The sequence below is a fragment of the Vespa mandarinia genome, chromosome 3, assembly GCF_050613455.1.
Source record: "Vespa mandarinia isolate Hongniang chromosome 3, ASM5061345v1, whole genome shotgun sequence".
In the NCBI taxonomy this organism is placed as follows: Eukaryota; Metazoa; Arthropoda; class Insecta; order Hymenoptera; family Vespidae; genus Vespa; species Vespa mandarinia.
In genome coordinates, this window is record NC_140812.1 from 10,310,001 (window position 1) to 10,325,000 (window position 15,000).

Consider the following 15,000-nt stretch of genomic DNA (forward strand, 5'->3'; position numbering starts at 1 on the left):
ACGTACCGCATAGTATAATCACGTTAGCTCATTTCGTTTGACGTCTTACGATCGTTTCTATCACGGTCTATGAACTTCATATCCCTCTCAAAATATTTCTCTATATTCATAGTTCCATGATTGAACCTTTTTAATTCGTTTTAAATCTTTTACGCTTCTGAATTCAAAAAGAAAACTCATTTATTCTAATGTAAAAAACGAAATGTTTCATATCGTTCGAATGAATTTTACAAAAACACACACACAGAGAGAGAGAGAGAGAGAGAGAGAGAGAGAGAGAGAGAGAGAGATAGAAAGAGATGAGAAAAAATTTTCAAAGCGTGTCATTCGATAAACATGATCCTAGAATCATTCAGAGATATACTTATTATGAGAGAGACAAAAGAGAGAAAGAGAGAGAGAGAGAGAGAGAAAGAATATTGAATATTCGGCTCGTCTTGTTGCGACTTTACTACTTACAATACCTCGTAAATTCGAAGCACGGTAGAGAATCGAAAATTCTCGGGAGGAATGTCGCGATGATAGTATATCGAGGGGACAAGTGAGGGAAGAGTAAGGGGAAAGCGGTAGAATAACGATGGGAGGTCCAACGAGGAAGTTTTATTAACGACACACGTAAAGAGAGAGAGAGAGAGAGAGAGAGAAAGAGAGTGTAACTCTCGAGTTACATAGATAATAACGTTTATATATTCCGTGAGATTTTCTACCGTTTTCCATTGGTAAGTCGCAAAGAAAATGTTTCTGAGACATATTATTTTTTGCTTGGGAAGATTATTACGAGCAACGTGAAAAGGGAATAACTCTCGTTACGTGACTCGGTAACATTTATTGCTAATTATTTTTCTCTCTTTACGAGTCAGACTTTTGCACTTTCCACTATCCACTCGCGTAATCAAGCGTGACAGTAATAAAAGTTACGTAGCAGTCGACTGGTAGCACTCTTCTCTTTCTCTCTCTCTCTCTCTCTTTTTTTCTTTTTTTTTCTCTTTCTCTCTTTTTCTTAAGCTTTCTTTTTTCAGAAAGGATAAGCTACCAACGAGCCAACTAGTTCTTGGAACTACCCTTATATTATGGAAGCATCGTAAACTCCCTCTCTCTCTCTCTCTCTCTCTCTCTCTCTCTCTGTCTCTCTGTCTCTCCCTTTCATTTTTTTTCTCTCTTTTTCTCTATGTCTAACCACTGGGATATATTTTTAATTTAACCAGCGACCAAAGTCGTCGCACCTTGCGTTTTACTTTGAAAATTTTCCACCTGATCTTTTTTATGTCTCTCTCTCTCTCTCTCTCTCTCTCTCTTTTTTTCTTTTCCTATCTTAGTCAAAATCTTATTATCCCGACGACATTTTTATCGTCTAGAGAAAATCGTAGAATGTTTCTCGGTAGAGGTAGATTAAACGATGCGCTAGAGAGAAGGACTCGTAAGTAACTGTAAAGGAAAAAAACAAAAAAAACAAAAAAAAAAAAACAAAAAACAAGAAAACGCAGTAGAGAGACAAAGGGAAGAAAAGAAAGAGAAACAAATAAAAGAGAAAAAGAAAAAAAGGAAAAGGAAGGAAAAGGCAAAGAGTAGATCTACTTTGCGCTAGGTATCGCAAGATTCAGCTCGATTTTCTACTTGGACGAAACTCCCACGAGAATAGTGAGGACAAAAATCCCAAGGAGAAAGATCCGCAATCCTATTATTTCCGCTTGAGGAAACGTTTTTCGATCGAAAAACGTTTATTTATTTGTTTGTTTGTTTGCTTATTTGTTTGTTTGTTTGTTTGTCTGTTACACACGCAAGGCGATACATGTTCGTTGCTTTCGATTTTTTGTGCCACGTGAAATCAACTGACGTTGTTAATACAAACGAGATCGCGTATCACATACATTTTCGAGCTTTTTGTAACAACGAAGATATTTACATGTATGATCATAGACGGATAATCTACCGACATAAGTCCATATTAGAGTTTGGTATTACAGAAGTAATTAAGGTGTAATTAAGCAAGCTAATCTCACTCTATCCCGTACGATAACATTCAAACGTCCAAGCGTAATAGTAATACTGATAATAATAATAATAATAATAATAATAATAATAATAATAATAATAATAATAATTACAAAAATAGATTAGACGAGCGTTTCTATTAAAACGAGCACTCTATACTTTCCTGTCCTATCCCTTCGTATGTCGTTGAAATTAAAATAACCGAAGAGAAAAAGATTTCGAAGAAAAATATGAAAAAGAAAAAAAAAGAAAAATAAAAAAAGAACAGAATTTCAAGAGACATTAAGGATCATCGATCGAAAGGAAAGAAAAGAGAAAAAAAAACAGAAGAGAAAAAGAAAAAGAAATGAAAAAAGAAAACGCCGCTAGATTATTCGATTATGCGACTATGGAATATGTTTCACGGACATCCTAATTAACAATTACGGAGTAGGTGGAGTAGAAAGAATCGGCGCCGAGCTGGTCTAGCCAATCTAGTCCTAGCAACAAACTCGTAGTCGGTCGAGCTTGGTGAACGTTTATCGAGCATCGGGACGACGGCGGCATCCACCAAGCTTGGTGGCCGCTACCGGCGCCGTAACGACGTCGTTATCGTCGCTACCGATCGCCGATCGCTGTGGTCCCTGAGATATAACGCATTCTGATTTCCCGCCGATAAAGCAAATGACAGTAAAACTGGTATTCGCGCATAATCGCATGCGCTCGCGCAACTTCTACTAGCCTAGCTTCGTTCTATATATATATATATATATATATAAATGTATGTATGTATATATGTAGGACTTATCCGATTCGTTTACTTTGCTAAACGCCAACCCTAGACACTTGGAATTCGTTTCGCGATTCGTTCTACAACTAATAATACTCGAGTATCTACCATTCCTACGAGTTATTTTCCGATTAGTTATATATATATATATATATATATATATATATATATATTGAAACTCGTTGATTTTCTACGCAGGAATTTTAATATTTCCCTCCCTCCCTGCCACCCTCCCTCCCTCCCTTCCTGCCTGCCTGTCTGCCCGCCTGCCTGCCTGCCTGCCTGCCTGCCTTTAATTACTCGCTATTTAATATGCAAAGTAAATAAACGATATGATTACGTAGCTTTAAGCTCGTTGGAAATTATTTATGGAAATTAATTTATAACGATTTGTTAATCGATTATTATACCTTTGCGTTAAGAATAAGCGCAGAGTAATATAATATCTATTATAATATTAATTATTTATTATGAACGATTGTTTTGTTTCTCTCTTTTTTTTTTTCTTTTTTTTTTATTATTATTTTTTTGTTTTTAACAAATCAATAAATAATCGTTGATACATGTAAAAAGATTTCTGGTTTTTTTTTTTTTTTTTTTTTTTTTTTTTTAATGTTTTTACAAGTATCTCTGTCTCGAGAATATTCAAATGTAGATACAAAAGTAAATAACAGATGTTTACGTTGACTCGTTGACCCATATAATTTCTTTAAGGAACCATTGACACAACGACCTACATAAATTACTTGTATGCGCGTGACTCCCTCAGTCGGTCGATCTAAAGTTTTTCTTCTTTTGTTATTTTTTTTTTCTTTTTTTTCGCTATTATATACCATACACGTTATACTTACTACAAGAAACACGTGAGTAATAGTTCAACAGGCCTATTATCTACATAATTAATTACAATTCGATATTATTGATATAATGAAATTCCTATAATATTTATGATTAAAATAAAGAGATAAGAAAAGAAGAAAATCGTGAGGAGTTTATTATATTCGTAAGGAAGGGACGACCACATCGTAGTAGTATTTCATTCGTTCCCATTTGAAAAAGGAATCGTTTAACTCACGGAACTTATCGTAAGAAGTTTTGACAGTTATTCGGCATAACTTAAACGAGAGATGGAATGTGCGTATTTACATGTCATTAAACTCTCCTCGCCCGTTCACTCTCTCTCTCTCTCTCTCTTTCTTTTTTCTTTTTTTTTTTTCATTTTCTTTTTCTTCTTCTTTCTTTCTTTTCATTTCCACCATTGGTGTTTCATAATCCCAGTTATTTCCGTCGGGATAAACGTGGGAACGAAAGTTTCGTCGATCGGCCATCGAGGGATCTCGCTATAAAAGTGGGTCCTGATAGAAGAAGCCTGGCGTTTAAAATATCTAATACTTATGGTTACCTGCGATCTAAAGAACCGGAAGTAAACTTTTATGATATTTAAGAGTCTCCTTTCGATACACACGAAGAGCCACTTTGAGTGGCCCTATTCGTTTGATTTATCTTTACGAACTTCTATCTCTCTCTCTCTCTCTCTCTCTCTCTCTCTCTCTGTCTCTCTCACTCTCTTCTCTTTTTCTTTCTCCTTCCATTTCCTTGGCCTCGGGATCACGCACAGCGAGCCCTTTGTCTTAGCTTCTTAACGTTGGTTTTCTCTCGTCGAAAAGGGAGGAAAAGAAGGTGGAGCTTGTACGAAATCGCCCGGAGGCGATGAATTCCGTGGGAAGGGAACGCCGTTGTATAGAACGCGACGAATTTGACTCTTAATAACTTCGACAGGGAGCGATCGATCGTAGCAAAAGATAATGTATAAGATCGAAGGTTAATTGCGAATCTTCACGTTCGATGGACGTTCTCTCTTTTCTCTCTTCCTCTCTCTCTCTCTCTCTCTCTCTCTCTCTCTCTCTCTTCTTCTTCTTCTTTTTCTTCTTGTATAACGTAGCACACCTACACATATAACGTTTATATAAGTTAATATATAATACAAGTTAAATATATGCTATGTATGTAGTATATAAGGTAGGTATAACGTTTAACGTGTAGTAAAAAAATTTGTATCGTTCGAGTACGGTGAAAAATTGTTCGCAGATTGCAAACGTTCTACGCGCCATTGATCAACGCACGTTCTCGCACGTAAACGGTGTTAATACGAGGCATTAAATAACGCGGCATATTGAATACACTTTACGCCCTGGCATCGATTGGGCCCATCGTAGCCGGATTTACATTAATTACAAAGCGGCGGTTATTCCCTGCTCGTTCGATCATTCTCCTTCCTCTTTCTCTCTCTCTCTCTCTCTCTCCTCCTCTCCCTCTCTTTCTCATTCTTGCTCGAAAATAGTCAGCGATCGTTCGCACATAATTTCACATAGCTTTGGATTAACGTGAAACGTAATTTCTCTTTCTCCATTGACTTTAATACCACGAACGTTGACGGTCAAATTAATAATAAATTTTTATTATTATTCTTTTAATTTTTTCTTTTTTTTTTTTTTTCTTTTCTTTCTTTTTTTCCCCCTTAGAGATATTTAAACGTAATTTTTAAAAGATACATAAGGAATGATCGAAATATTGTCAGATCGATATAAATCTATATCATTTATCTTTCCTAAAGTAAATTCTACTTATTTATGTCGAAATGGATATAGTTATATACATACATATAGATACATATATACATAAGAGTACTGAATACGGATCGATGTTACGACGGGATGTGATCCGGTCTACCTCGTTGCATAAGCGTTCATGTACAAGCATCACAGGGTAGGTGGTACTCACCGTATAAAGCCTCTTCTGTTGCAAACACGTGTCACTAATAAACGTCATCCCGGCATGCGCGTTGAGATTGATTCTATTAATACGAGTAATTACCGAGTGTACTTGGCGCCGCATGCATAATGTTATTTTGAAGTTACTCTCCCACTCTTTCGCCTCTCACTCACTCTCTCTCTCTCTCTCTCTCTCTCTCTCTCTCTCTCTCTCACTCTTTCGTTCTTCATTATATCTCCTTCTCTTTTACCATGCTTGTAACGATTTCCACAGTCGTATATTTAAAATCTAATTTAATTCCAAGCTTTCGCTGAAGAAGCCACCGTTCCAATCATATTTCTTTCTCTCTGACTCTTTTTCTCTCTGACTCTCTCTCTCTCTCTCTCTCTCTCTCTTTATCTTCGCATCACTTTATTGGATCTTAACAAGCATTTTCATAATGCACCAAATCGAATTAAATACTTAGAGAGTAACCAGAATAAGTTAAGATTTTCTTACAGCCTTTTCCAAAATTATCTTTCGTGATTTTCTAGACCAATTTTATTTTAGTTACAATGAGCGATTGCTCGACATTCAAGAGACGCTCCAATCATGTTAACGGACGCATGCATTGCGTCTGTACTACCTCTCTCTCTCTCTCTCTCTCTCTCTCTCTCTTTAGTCCGACAAGAAGCAGAAGAAATAAAAGGATCGAGCGAGTAGGCGAAACAAAAGAGTGGAGGACAGCAGTCGACAAGTTATGCAGAGCCCCTCGAGCGTGCATTTGACTAAGCCCGGCTCTTCTCAACCTTTCTTCTTTTTCTTCTTCTTCTTCTTCTTCTTCTTCTTCTTCTTCTGCTTCTGCTTCTTCTTCCTCTTCTTCATCGTCTTTCTCTTTCTCTTCACCCTCTTTTTACTCCTCCGCAGTTGGTACTCGTTACTCGCGACTTTATCTCAACATAGCAGCTTCTTTCCGCCGGCTTATTACGTATGCGAAAGAGAGAAAAAGGAGAAAGATAGACAGAGAGACAGAGAAAGAGACAGAGAGAGAGAGAGAGAGAGAGAGAGAGAGGGTGAAAGAGAGAAAGAGATAGAAAGAGAGAAAGAGGAGTACTTACTTCTGTATTTTTTTCTTTTTCAAAGAAAGAAAGAATAGACAAAGATAGATAGATAGATAGATAGATAGATAGATAGATAGATAGATAGATAGAGAGAGAGAGAGAGAGAGAGAGAGAGAATGACAAATAAGACGTATTAAATATGGACCAATAATAACTTACAATTCTTTTCATCAGAATGGAATGTGAAATATTGTAATGACAAAATGTTAATTAATATACGCAACATACATTTTCCTTTTTTAATTTTTAATGAGACGTCTTGGATATATTATTCATTTGGAGGAATTATTTTTTTTTCTTTTTTTTTTTTTTCTTTTTTTTTTTTTTAATCTATCGTAATTCTCTTCGCCGTGCCAAACGTCTGCATACGTAATATCTCTGCATACGTAATTATATGTATATATATATATATATATATATATATATATATATATATATAGTACGTTAATCTATTTTAATACCTATTGAAAAGTGTGTTATGGTTAATATACCACGTTGTATTTAATCGCAGTAGAGTCGATAAGGATGACTCGCCGTTGGACGAAGAGAAATTGAAAGATCAGAGTAGAAGAGCCCTTGGACCTCGATAATCGTTAATAACTCCCTCTCTCTCTCTATATATATATATATATATCTCTCTTTCTCATTTTCTATACCTCCTCTTTTTTCTTCTATCTTTTTCCTCTCTTTTCGTTTCACCAGCCAAGTGACTTCTTCTTCTTCCTTCTCTGTCCTACTTCATCCTGGAAACCCTTCCACTTTCTTTACTCGAGAAGCGATCTTAAGAATTCCCACGAAGAAATCCCAGAACCACCATGGTTGAAAAGAGGTAGTAACATAGATAGAAAATGAGAAAGAGCGAGAGGAAGAAAGACAGATACAGAGAAAGAGAGAGAGAGAGAGCAGATCTCCTCCTTGGCAGATTCTCTCTCTATCTCTACGTCTTATCCACCTTTCTCCTCCTTTTCCTCCTATTTCTCTTCTTCGATATCTCCTCTATCTTCATCTTTCTTTATCCTTAAGTCCTTCCTCGTTCGGGTTTCTTCAAAGCTCGAGATATTCCATCCCTCGAAATTAATATGCACCGACTGGTTAACGTCGAGCGAATTCCCAGACAGACACGTGAATGCCAAGGGATTCGGCATTCACCTTTATGTGAAGTACCTTCGTAGGTAGAAGCCACTCACGTGGATAGACTCTCGTTACAAAAGCCAAGCTTGAATCTCTCTCTCTCTCTCTCTCACTCTCTCTCACTCTCTCACTCTCTCTCACTCTCTCTATCTATCTATCTATCTATCTATTTCTACTCTATCTCTCTCTCCTTTACACTCTCCTTCATCGTCTCTTAGGAACAGCATCTTCTCTTCGAAACGATATTGCTGTTAACGGTCAGAGAAGAGGATCCTGTGATCGAGTATCGACGAACGATAGTTGGTGTTCGAGGAGGCCGAGGAAGACGAGTGGATTTTGATCGCAGGTATTTCATTTTGGTACGATCGAGGAACGACGTAAAAGAGAAGATCGTTTTCTATCGAGTACGAGAAAAGAGCATTGATATAAATTCGACGAACTAAAAGATTCTTTTTTCCTTTTCTTTCCTTTCTTTCTTGTTTTTGTTTTTGTTTTTTTTTCCTTTTCCTTTTCTTTTCCTTCTTCGTTCTTCTTTTTTTTTTTTCCTTTTTTTTTCTCGTCAATCTTTTGTCAAATTCCTTAATCCGACGACATCGACGAAAACGTATTTACGAGTTATCGTAAATCGATCGATGGATAATCGATAATCGATTTAAATTAACACTGATGGATGGCATGGAAAAAACAAGAAAAGAGTGTCAGAATATCGAAATAGAAAAAGTTATGGAATATATCTGACAAGTTCATTGTATACAACAAGCCATGGGGAGACAAATAGCACGCGTCACTTGATGAATAAATATAACGATAAATATCAATGGGAAATGGCTAATAGATAAAAAAGAAAAAGAAAAGAAAAAAAAGGAAAAAAGAAAAAAAAACAATTGGGCCGTATCTATATAAATGACGTTTTAAAACGTATCCGCGTTCCGAGGATGTTGTTATTGGCGCGTACTTGCTGTAATAAAGAACGAAGAAAACCAGAGACGAGCACGGGAGCTTAAGGAAAACATCCCTGTCATTGGACGTCACTTAACTCGTTCGTCGACTCTAAGTTCCTCGATGTATAAATCGTTTTTTCTTTTTTTTCTTTTTCCTTTTCTTTTTTCCTTTTATCGTATCTTCTTTATAATTTACATCGTACATCTCTTTATCCGTTCGTGCAAGGCCTTATTTTATTTCAACTCGTTAACGAACGTGAAAATGGATCGTTTATATTTCACGCGGTAAAGATAATCTATAAAGCAAAAGCTTTATAACAGCGTCTTAGCGACTTAGCGGCTATAAAACTTGGCGACACGCGTGCGCCCCCGCGAGAGAGAGAGAGAGAGAGAGAGAAAGAGAGAAAATGAGAGAAAACGATGAAAACCTGTCCACGAAATAAATTCAAATTATACGAGCCTGGTCCATGTGTTAACAGATGTGACTTATCGCTTACGTTAACCAGTAAATACGTGTCACCCTTTCTCTCTCTCTCTCTCTCTCTCTCTCTCTCTCTCTTTCTAATCAGAAATGTTGCTCGTCGAGCTTAGACGTTCATTTACGTCGTACACATCGTACTTTATATCGACTTCTCGAACCGGTGGCACGGTTGTTACACGAGAGGAAGTATCTTTTCTAGAATTAATGTTACATTATTTTATGGTGCGTTCAAAGCAATTCGAAACTTTCGAAGAGAAGATTGGATTAATCGGGAAAAAGAAAAAGCAAGGGTGGAGCGGTGACGAGGGCGGGGACGGGGGCGAGGGGGGGAGGGGGGGAGCGAGAAAGTCGATCTTATTGTTCATCGATTTTTAATTAATTAAAAATATCAATTTGTTTTTTTTTTTTGTTCTTTCCCTTTTTCCACCCCAATCCCTCGCCCCCGCTCCCACTCGCCCCCTCCTCCCCCTCTCCCTGAAAATTTAATCGAAACAGTTTGAACGCACCTTTATAAAAGATACCATGGAATCTCTCGTTCTCCGATCTCGTACGATTCCACCGGGATATAAACAGGTTTTCCACGAGAAATCACAATTGCTAAAAAGGATTTACTAATTATGCGGATTCGAATGGATCATTCCGTCCGATGGGTCCAGTTCGTAAGCATCCCTTTCTTTTGACGTCGTTTCGAAGCAGGAAACAGCAAGGGAGCAACATCTTTTACGATAACGCGACTACCGGAAGGCATTCCACTTTTTTTTCGTTTCCTTTCATCTTCTCTCCCCTCGCTTCCCCATCATTCCCCCACCTCTCTCTCTCTCTCTCTCTCTCTCTCTCTCTCTGTCTTTCTCTCTCCATGTTTTTCTTGTTAATGCGAGATCTCCTGGCATCATTTTTCTCGGAAGTATTCGGAATCATCGTTTCTCGAAGGAATGATTGCGATGACGTAACAAAAACGAGAGACGTTGTTTCATTGCTAAAATACAGAGAGAGAGAGAGAGAGAGAGAGAGAGAGAGAGAGACTGGAAGTACAGACGTATCTTCCTGGAAATTCAATGCCACGATTTCCATCTTTCCCTTTCTCTCTGTCTGTCTCTCTTTCTCTCTCTCTCTCTCTCTCCCTCTTTCTCTTTTCTCTTGAAAACAATAGAGAAAGCATGGAAGCTACCGGTTCATAAACGCACGGTATTCTCGCGATAAAGCAGCCCCGGCGCTGGCAATTATCTTCCGGAACTATCGTACATTTTCGGCGCGAATGCGGGTCTCAATTCCTATCGCGTAATTCTACGTTCATTCGAGTAATTTGTATTCGAAGTATAACGTGAAAGTTCGACAATTTATTTTACTGCATTACGTATTATCCGAGAATTTTATTTGTATCCAATGATAAGATCAAAGGGGAATGCGATTTGTATCATTAATTTTGTTTCCCTTCCCTCCCCATCCTCTTCCTTTTGATTTTTATTATTTACCGTATGATAAAAGGGCTGAATCGTATCGGAGAATATTGGCCGATGATTTTTCGTAATAAAGAAACGAAAACATCATGAAACGTAACCGCAAGCCATAACAATTGAGAATTATTGCAACGTTGTCGACGTATCATTTTTGTGTCGTTCATTCGTTCATTCGTTCAATTCGTACGGCGAAACCCGCGTTCGTATCATCAGCAATTTCAATATATTTCTCGGGATTACAAACACTCCAAGGGACTCATCAATTTTGCATTATCTCGCCGTCTCTACCCCTGAGCAAGCTATTAGCAGACTGATCGATTCTCTCGGATAATCCACATTGTTCGCTCCGGGCTGACGTACGGTATATATTACGCGATCGGTTATACCTTAGATATTATGCCGATACAATTCCAGCAGCATAGGAAGGTCAGGGTTTAACAATCAGATAATATAAGCCCACCCACCTTGATCTATTCGTTTGATTAAACTATATCATAGAATTTGATTTTTCAATTTGTGATTCTAATCTCAATGACGAATAATAAATATCCTTATAGCGATTATTTATGATAAAATATTTTCTCAATATTCATCGGCAATATTTCAATGGACAATGGAAATTACAATTTCGTCTCTCTTCCATCGGCATTTCAACGATACCAATAATCTTTCCATTCCTATCGACAAATATTTCAATGAAAAGCAAATCCTTTCGTTCAATAATCGACACGTTGTACCGTTCCAATTTCTCTGAAAATACGTACATCTATCTATCCGAATATTTTATACCGACGAAAAGATCTTACGATAAATTTGCAAAAATAATTTTAGAAGGATTGTCCTATAAATATACGTCATATTGTCGAACGAAATGAACATTTTTCTTGGATAAATTTTATTCGTAAATTTATTTATCTCTTTCACGTCAAATTACGTAGTTCTCTAGCATCTAGGATTTCTCTGGTAATTTTCGTTAGCAACGATGTTCCTACTTTTGTCTCTTTCTTAACCACATTCGCACATTCGTACTCACGGTTTGTCGTGGGAGAAAAGCGAGAGAGAGAGAGAGAGAGAGAGAGAGGAAATTAAATAGAATAGAAATCCTCATAGTATAGATAATTAACGAGAACCGTTTTCGTAGCGTTCTGTATTTGTTCAGATAAGAGAAAGAGAAACAGAAAGATAGAGAGAGAGAGAGAGAGAGAGAGAGAGAGAGAGATGAAGAAGAAAGGTTCTCACATACATAAGCGCACACAAATGAAAACGGTGGTTTCGCCGCCCTTTCGTTGTGGCGTAGCGAAGGGAAAATTAGGGATGCCTTGTAGGGATATTTATAAAGGGGTTAATTAGGACCGAGTGTAGGACCGCTTCTTCGATGCAACACCAAGAGATCGTTTTCGCTTTACTCCCTGTGACCTCCGACACTCGTCAAACTTTTCTTTCTCACTTGCACGTTTGGGTTACGTCCCTTGAAAAGGGCACCAATTTTAATACGTTTCTCCAAGCTTCTCGGACGGCAACCAGCAATTAATTCTTAACGAAAGAATGAGAGAAAAAGAGAGAAAGAGAGAGAGAGAGAGAGCCGTGAGAAAATGACGAAAATTTTCAACAAAGAAAATATATAAAGCGTTAGAGGCCTTTCAACGAAAACGAAAACAACTTTCTCCAAAATCAAGTTCCGACGACGAAGTGAAATTCAATTAGTTACGCGTAAGTTATTTGATTCGCGTGACATAAGTCGCGAGAAAATTTTTTTTCCTCCTTTTTTTTCCTTCTTATTTCGACCTTTCTTTTCTTCTTCTTCCTCTTTTCCACTATACATATCCCGTTTTATCGTTCTCGACGACAATGACAGCTCGATCGTCGACTACGTCGATTTTACAACATATGGATTAATAATTCCATCGCAATCGGCGTCTACTATAATATTCCTTTTTAATCAAGGACTACTTTTTAATGAAGAGATAAACTAATTATCGGATTTAAAACTGGTGGATTTAAAACACCTACGCTCGAAAGAACAACCTATCTTAACCCAATCGTTTTTATCTCCAGTACTAGTATCTGTGTACTCGTTGCTGCATTCTTCTTATGCAAGTTCTCTTTATCTCTCTCTCTCTCTCTCTCTCTCTCTCTCTCTCTCTCTCTCTCTCTCTCTCTTTCTCTATCTATCTATCTCTATCTTTCTTAAACTCGAACTATTACCGAAAGTGATTCTGCGTTACGCAATTAGTCTTTAGCGCCTACTTGTTAATACGCGTGTTCTACAATCAGTATAGCCTTCCGTAGCGCCGCGTTGTACCGGGCAAAACTCATTAATATTTCTCGGTTAACTAATTCCCCTGTTACGCCTCAACGAGCCTGTCTGTAGCTCGTACATACCGTACTTAGAACGCAACCTTCGAGCTAGCCTTAATAAAATACCACTCTAACGACTTCTTTTTTTCTCCCACCAATCCCGCCCGCGCCCCTCCTCCAACCCCCGCCTACCTCTCCCCCACCGCACTCTCCCGTTTTTTAATCTATTTTCTTTTTTTTTTATTTTTCTTTTTTCCTTTTCAATCTTTCTTCCATCTTTTTTTCTTTTCGTTCGTCTACCACAACATTCACCGTTCTTCTTCCCCCCCCCCCCCAACTCATTGCCCGATTCGTGAATGAAAAACAATTAAATAGCACAAATGTGAATGGCATTTTGAAATATTCTTCGTCGTTTTTACGATAAATCTTACGAGAAATGAAGAAATCTGTTGCGAACATTTCTTTTTATTCTTCTTCTTCTTCTTCTTCTTTCCTTTTTTCTATTTCTTTCTTTCGATAAAAGTCTCCTTAGCAATTTTTTGTTCTTTATTTTTTCTCTCTTTTTCTTTTTCTTTTTTTTTTCATGAAATAAAATCGCTTTTTAAATTACCTTGATCGATCGATTTTGTTTTCTTTCTCTCTCTCTCTCTCTCTCTCTATTCTCATGGAATCTGTTTTAAAGAGTAGATCACGTAAGTAAGTAAATAAGTAAGTACTTATGATAGCATGTCATTTTTCCACGTAAATGGTACTTTGATAAACGAAGAGCAAATGGATACTTCATTCCCATAAGAGATATATAACTTGTCATTCTCGTAGGTATGTATTTCCATTGATCCCAAATATGTTTTACATTTTACATTGCCCCTTTACATGTACATATGTATTTTACTTATCTGCAATGTAAATATAGTTACTCACGTTTTCTACGTCGATCGGTCGATCAGATGAACATTTCTGTGTAATCAAAATGATGAAAACGCATCCAGGGAAAGGACGTAGTTTCGTACTTTGTAACAGGATACATGTAAATAAAAAAATAAATAAATAAATAAATAAATAAATAAATAAATAAGTAGATAGGTAGATAGTTACTCGTATCTAAAAGAAGCCAGTTATAAAAACGAACGATGGGAATGTTAAAAGTTACGGCTCATTTTTCGGCGTACAAATCGTAGATATATCGTAGAAAAAAAAATCTGATTCCTCTTATCACGACATACATATGTATCTAAGATCGTAATCCTTCGTCGTTATTCATTCGACGGAATAATAACTATTCCTTGAAATACTTTTCTTACGAGATATTTTCGTATAAACATTAGATTCTAGAAAGACGTAGATATTACTACTGTCAGGATTAATAATGTTTAATAATAAAAAGAAAAGAACGTGGTATTTCATGGAACAATGAAATATGAAAGAGAACGAGGTACGCGTTCTCTTAAAAGGACGAACTTATTTTACTCTCTTTCTCTCTCTCTCTCTCTCTCTCTCTATATATATATATATGTATGTAGCGTAAAAGAGTCTCGCTTTGAAAGTCAACATAGAACGGTCTTGTTTACATGCTTTGTATATATACTCTGCGAAGTCAGCTACGTGAGTCAGTCGTTCTTCGTGGGAGCTACACTCAACACGTAAACATACTCTAACGTTTGATCGTAGAAATTTCGTTCTCTCTCTCTCTCTCTCTCTTTTTCTCTCTCTCTCTCTCTCACTCTCTCTCTCTCTCTCTCTCTTTCGTGTTTCTCTGATGTCACAGTTCTGATTTACATAGGACAACTTTGTTAATTCAATTATATATTTTACAACTTTGTAAATATGAAGTAATAGTTATCATAAATATTATATTATATACATATACGTACATATGTATATAAATTTATAAAATACATGTTTATAATTATTTTAAATGTTTATTATATAACGTAATAATGTTAAATGAGATATTACGTGAAAAAAAATATTAGTAATTAATTCGAAAGAATAACGTTAAATGCGAGAGAATAAGAAACCATAAAGAGGACTCTTAGAAGAGAACATCGAATTCACCGAG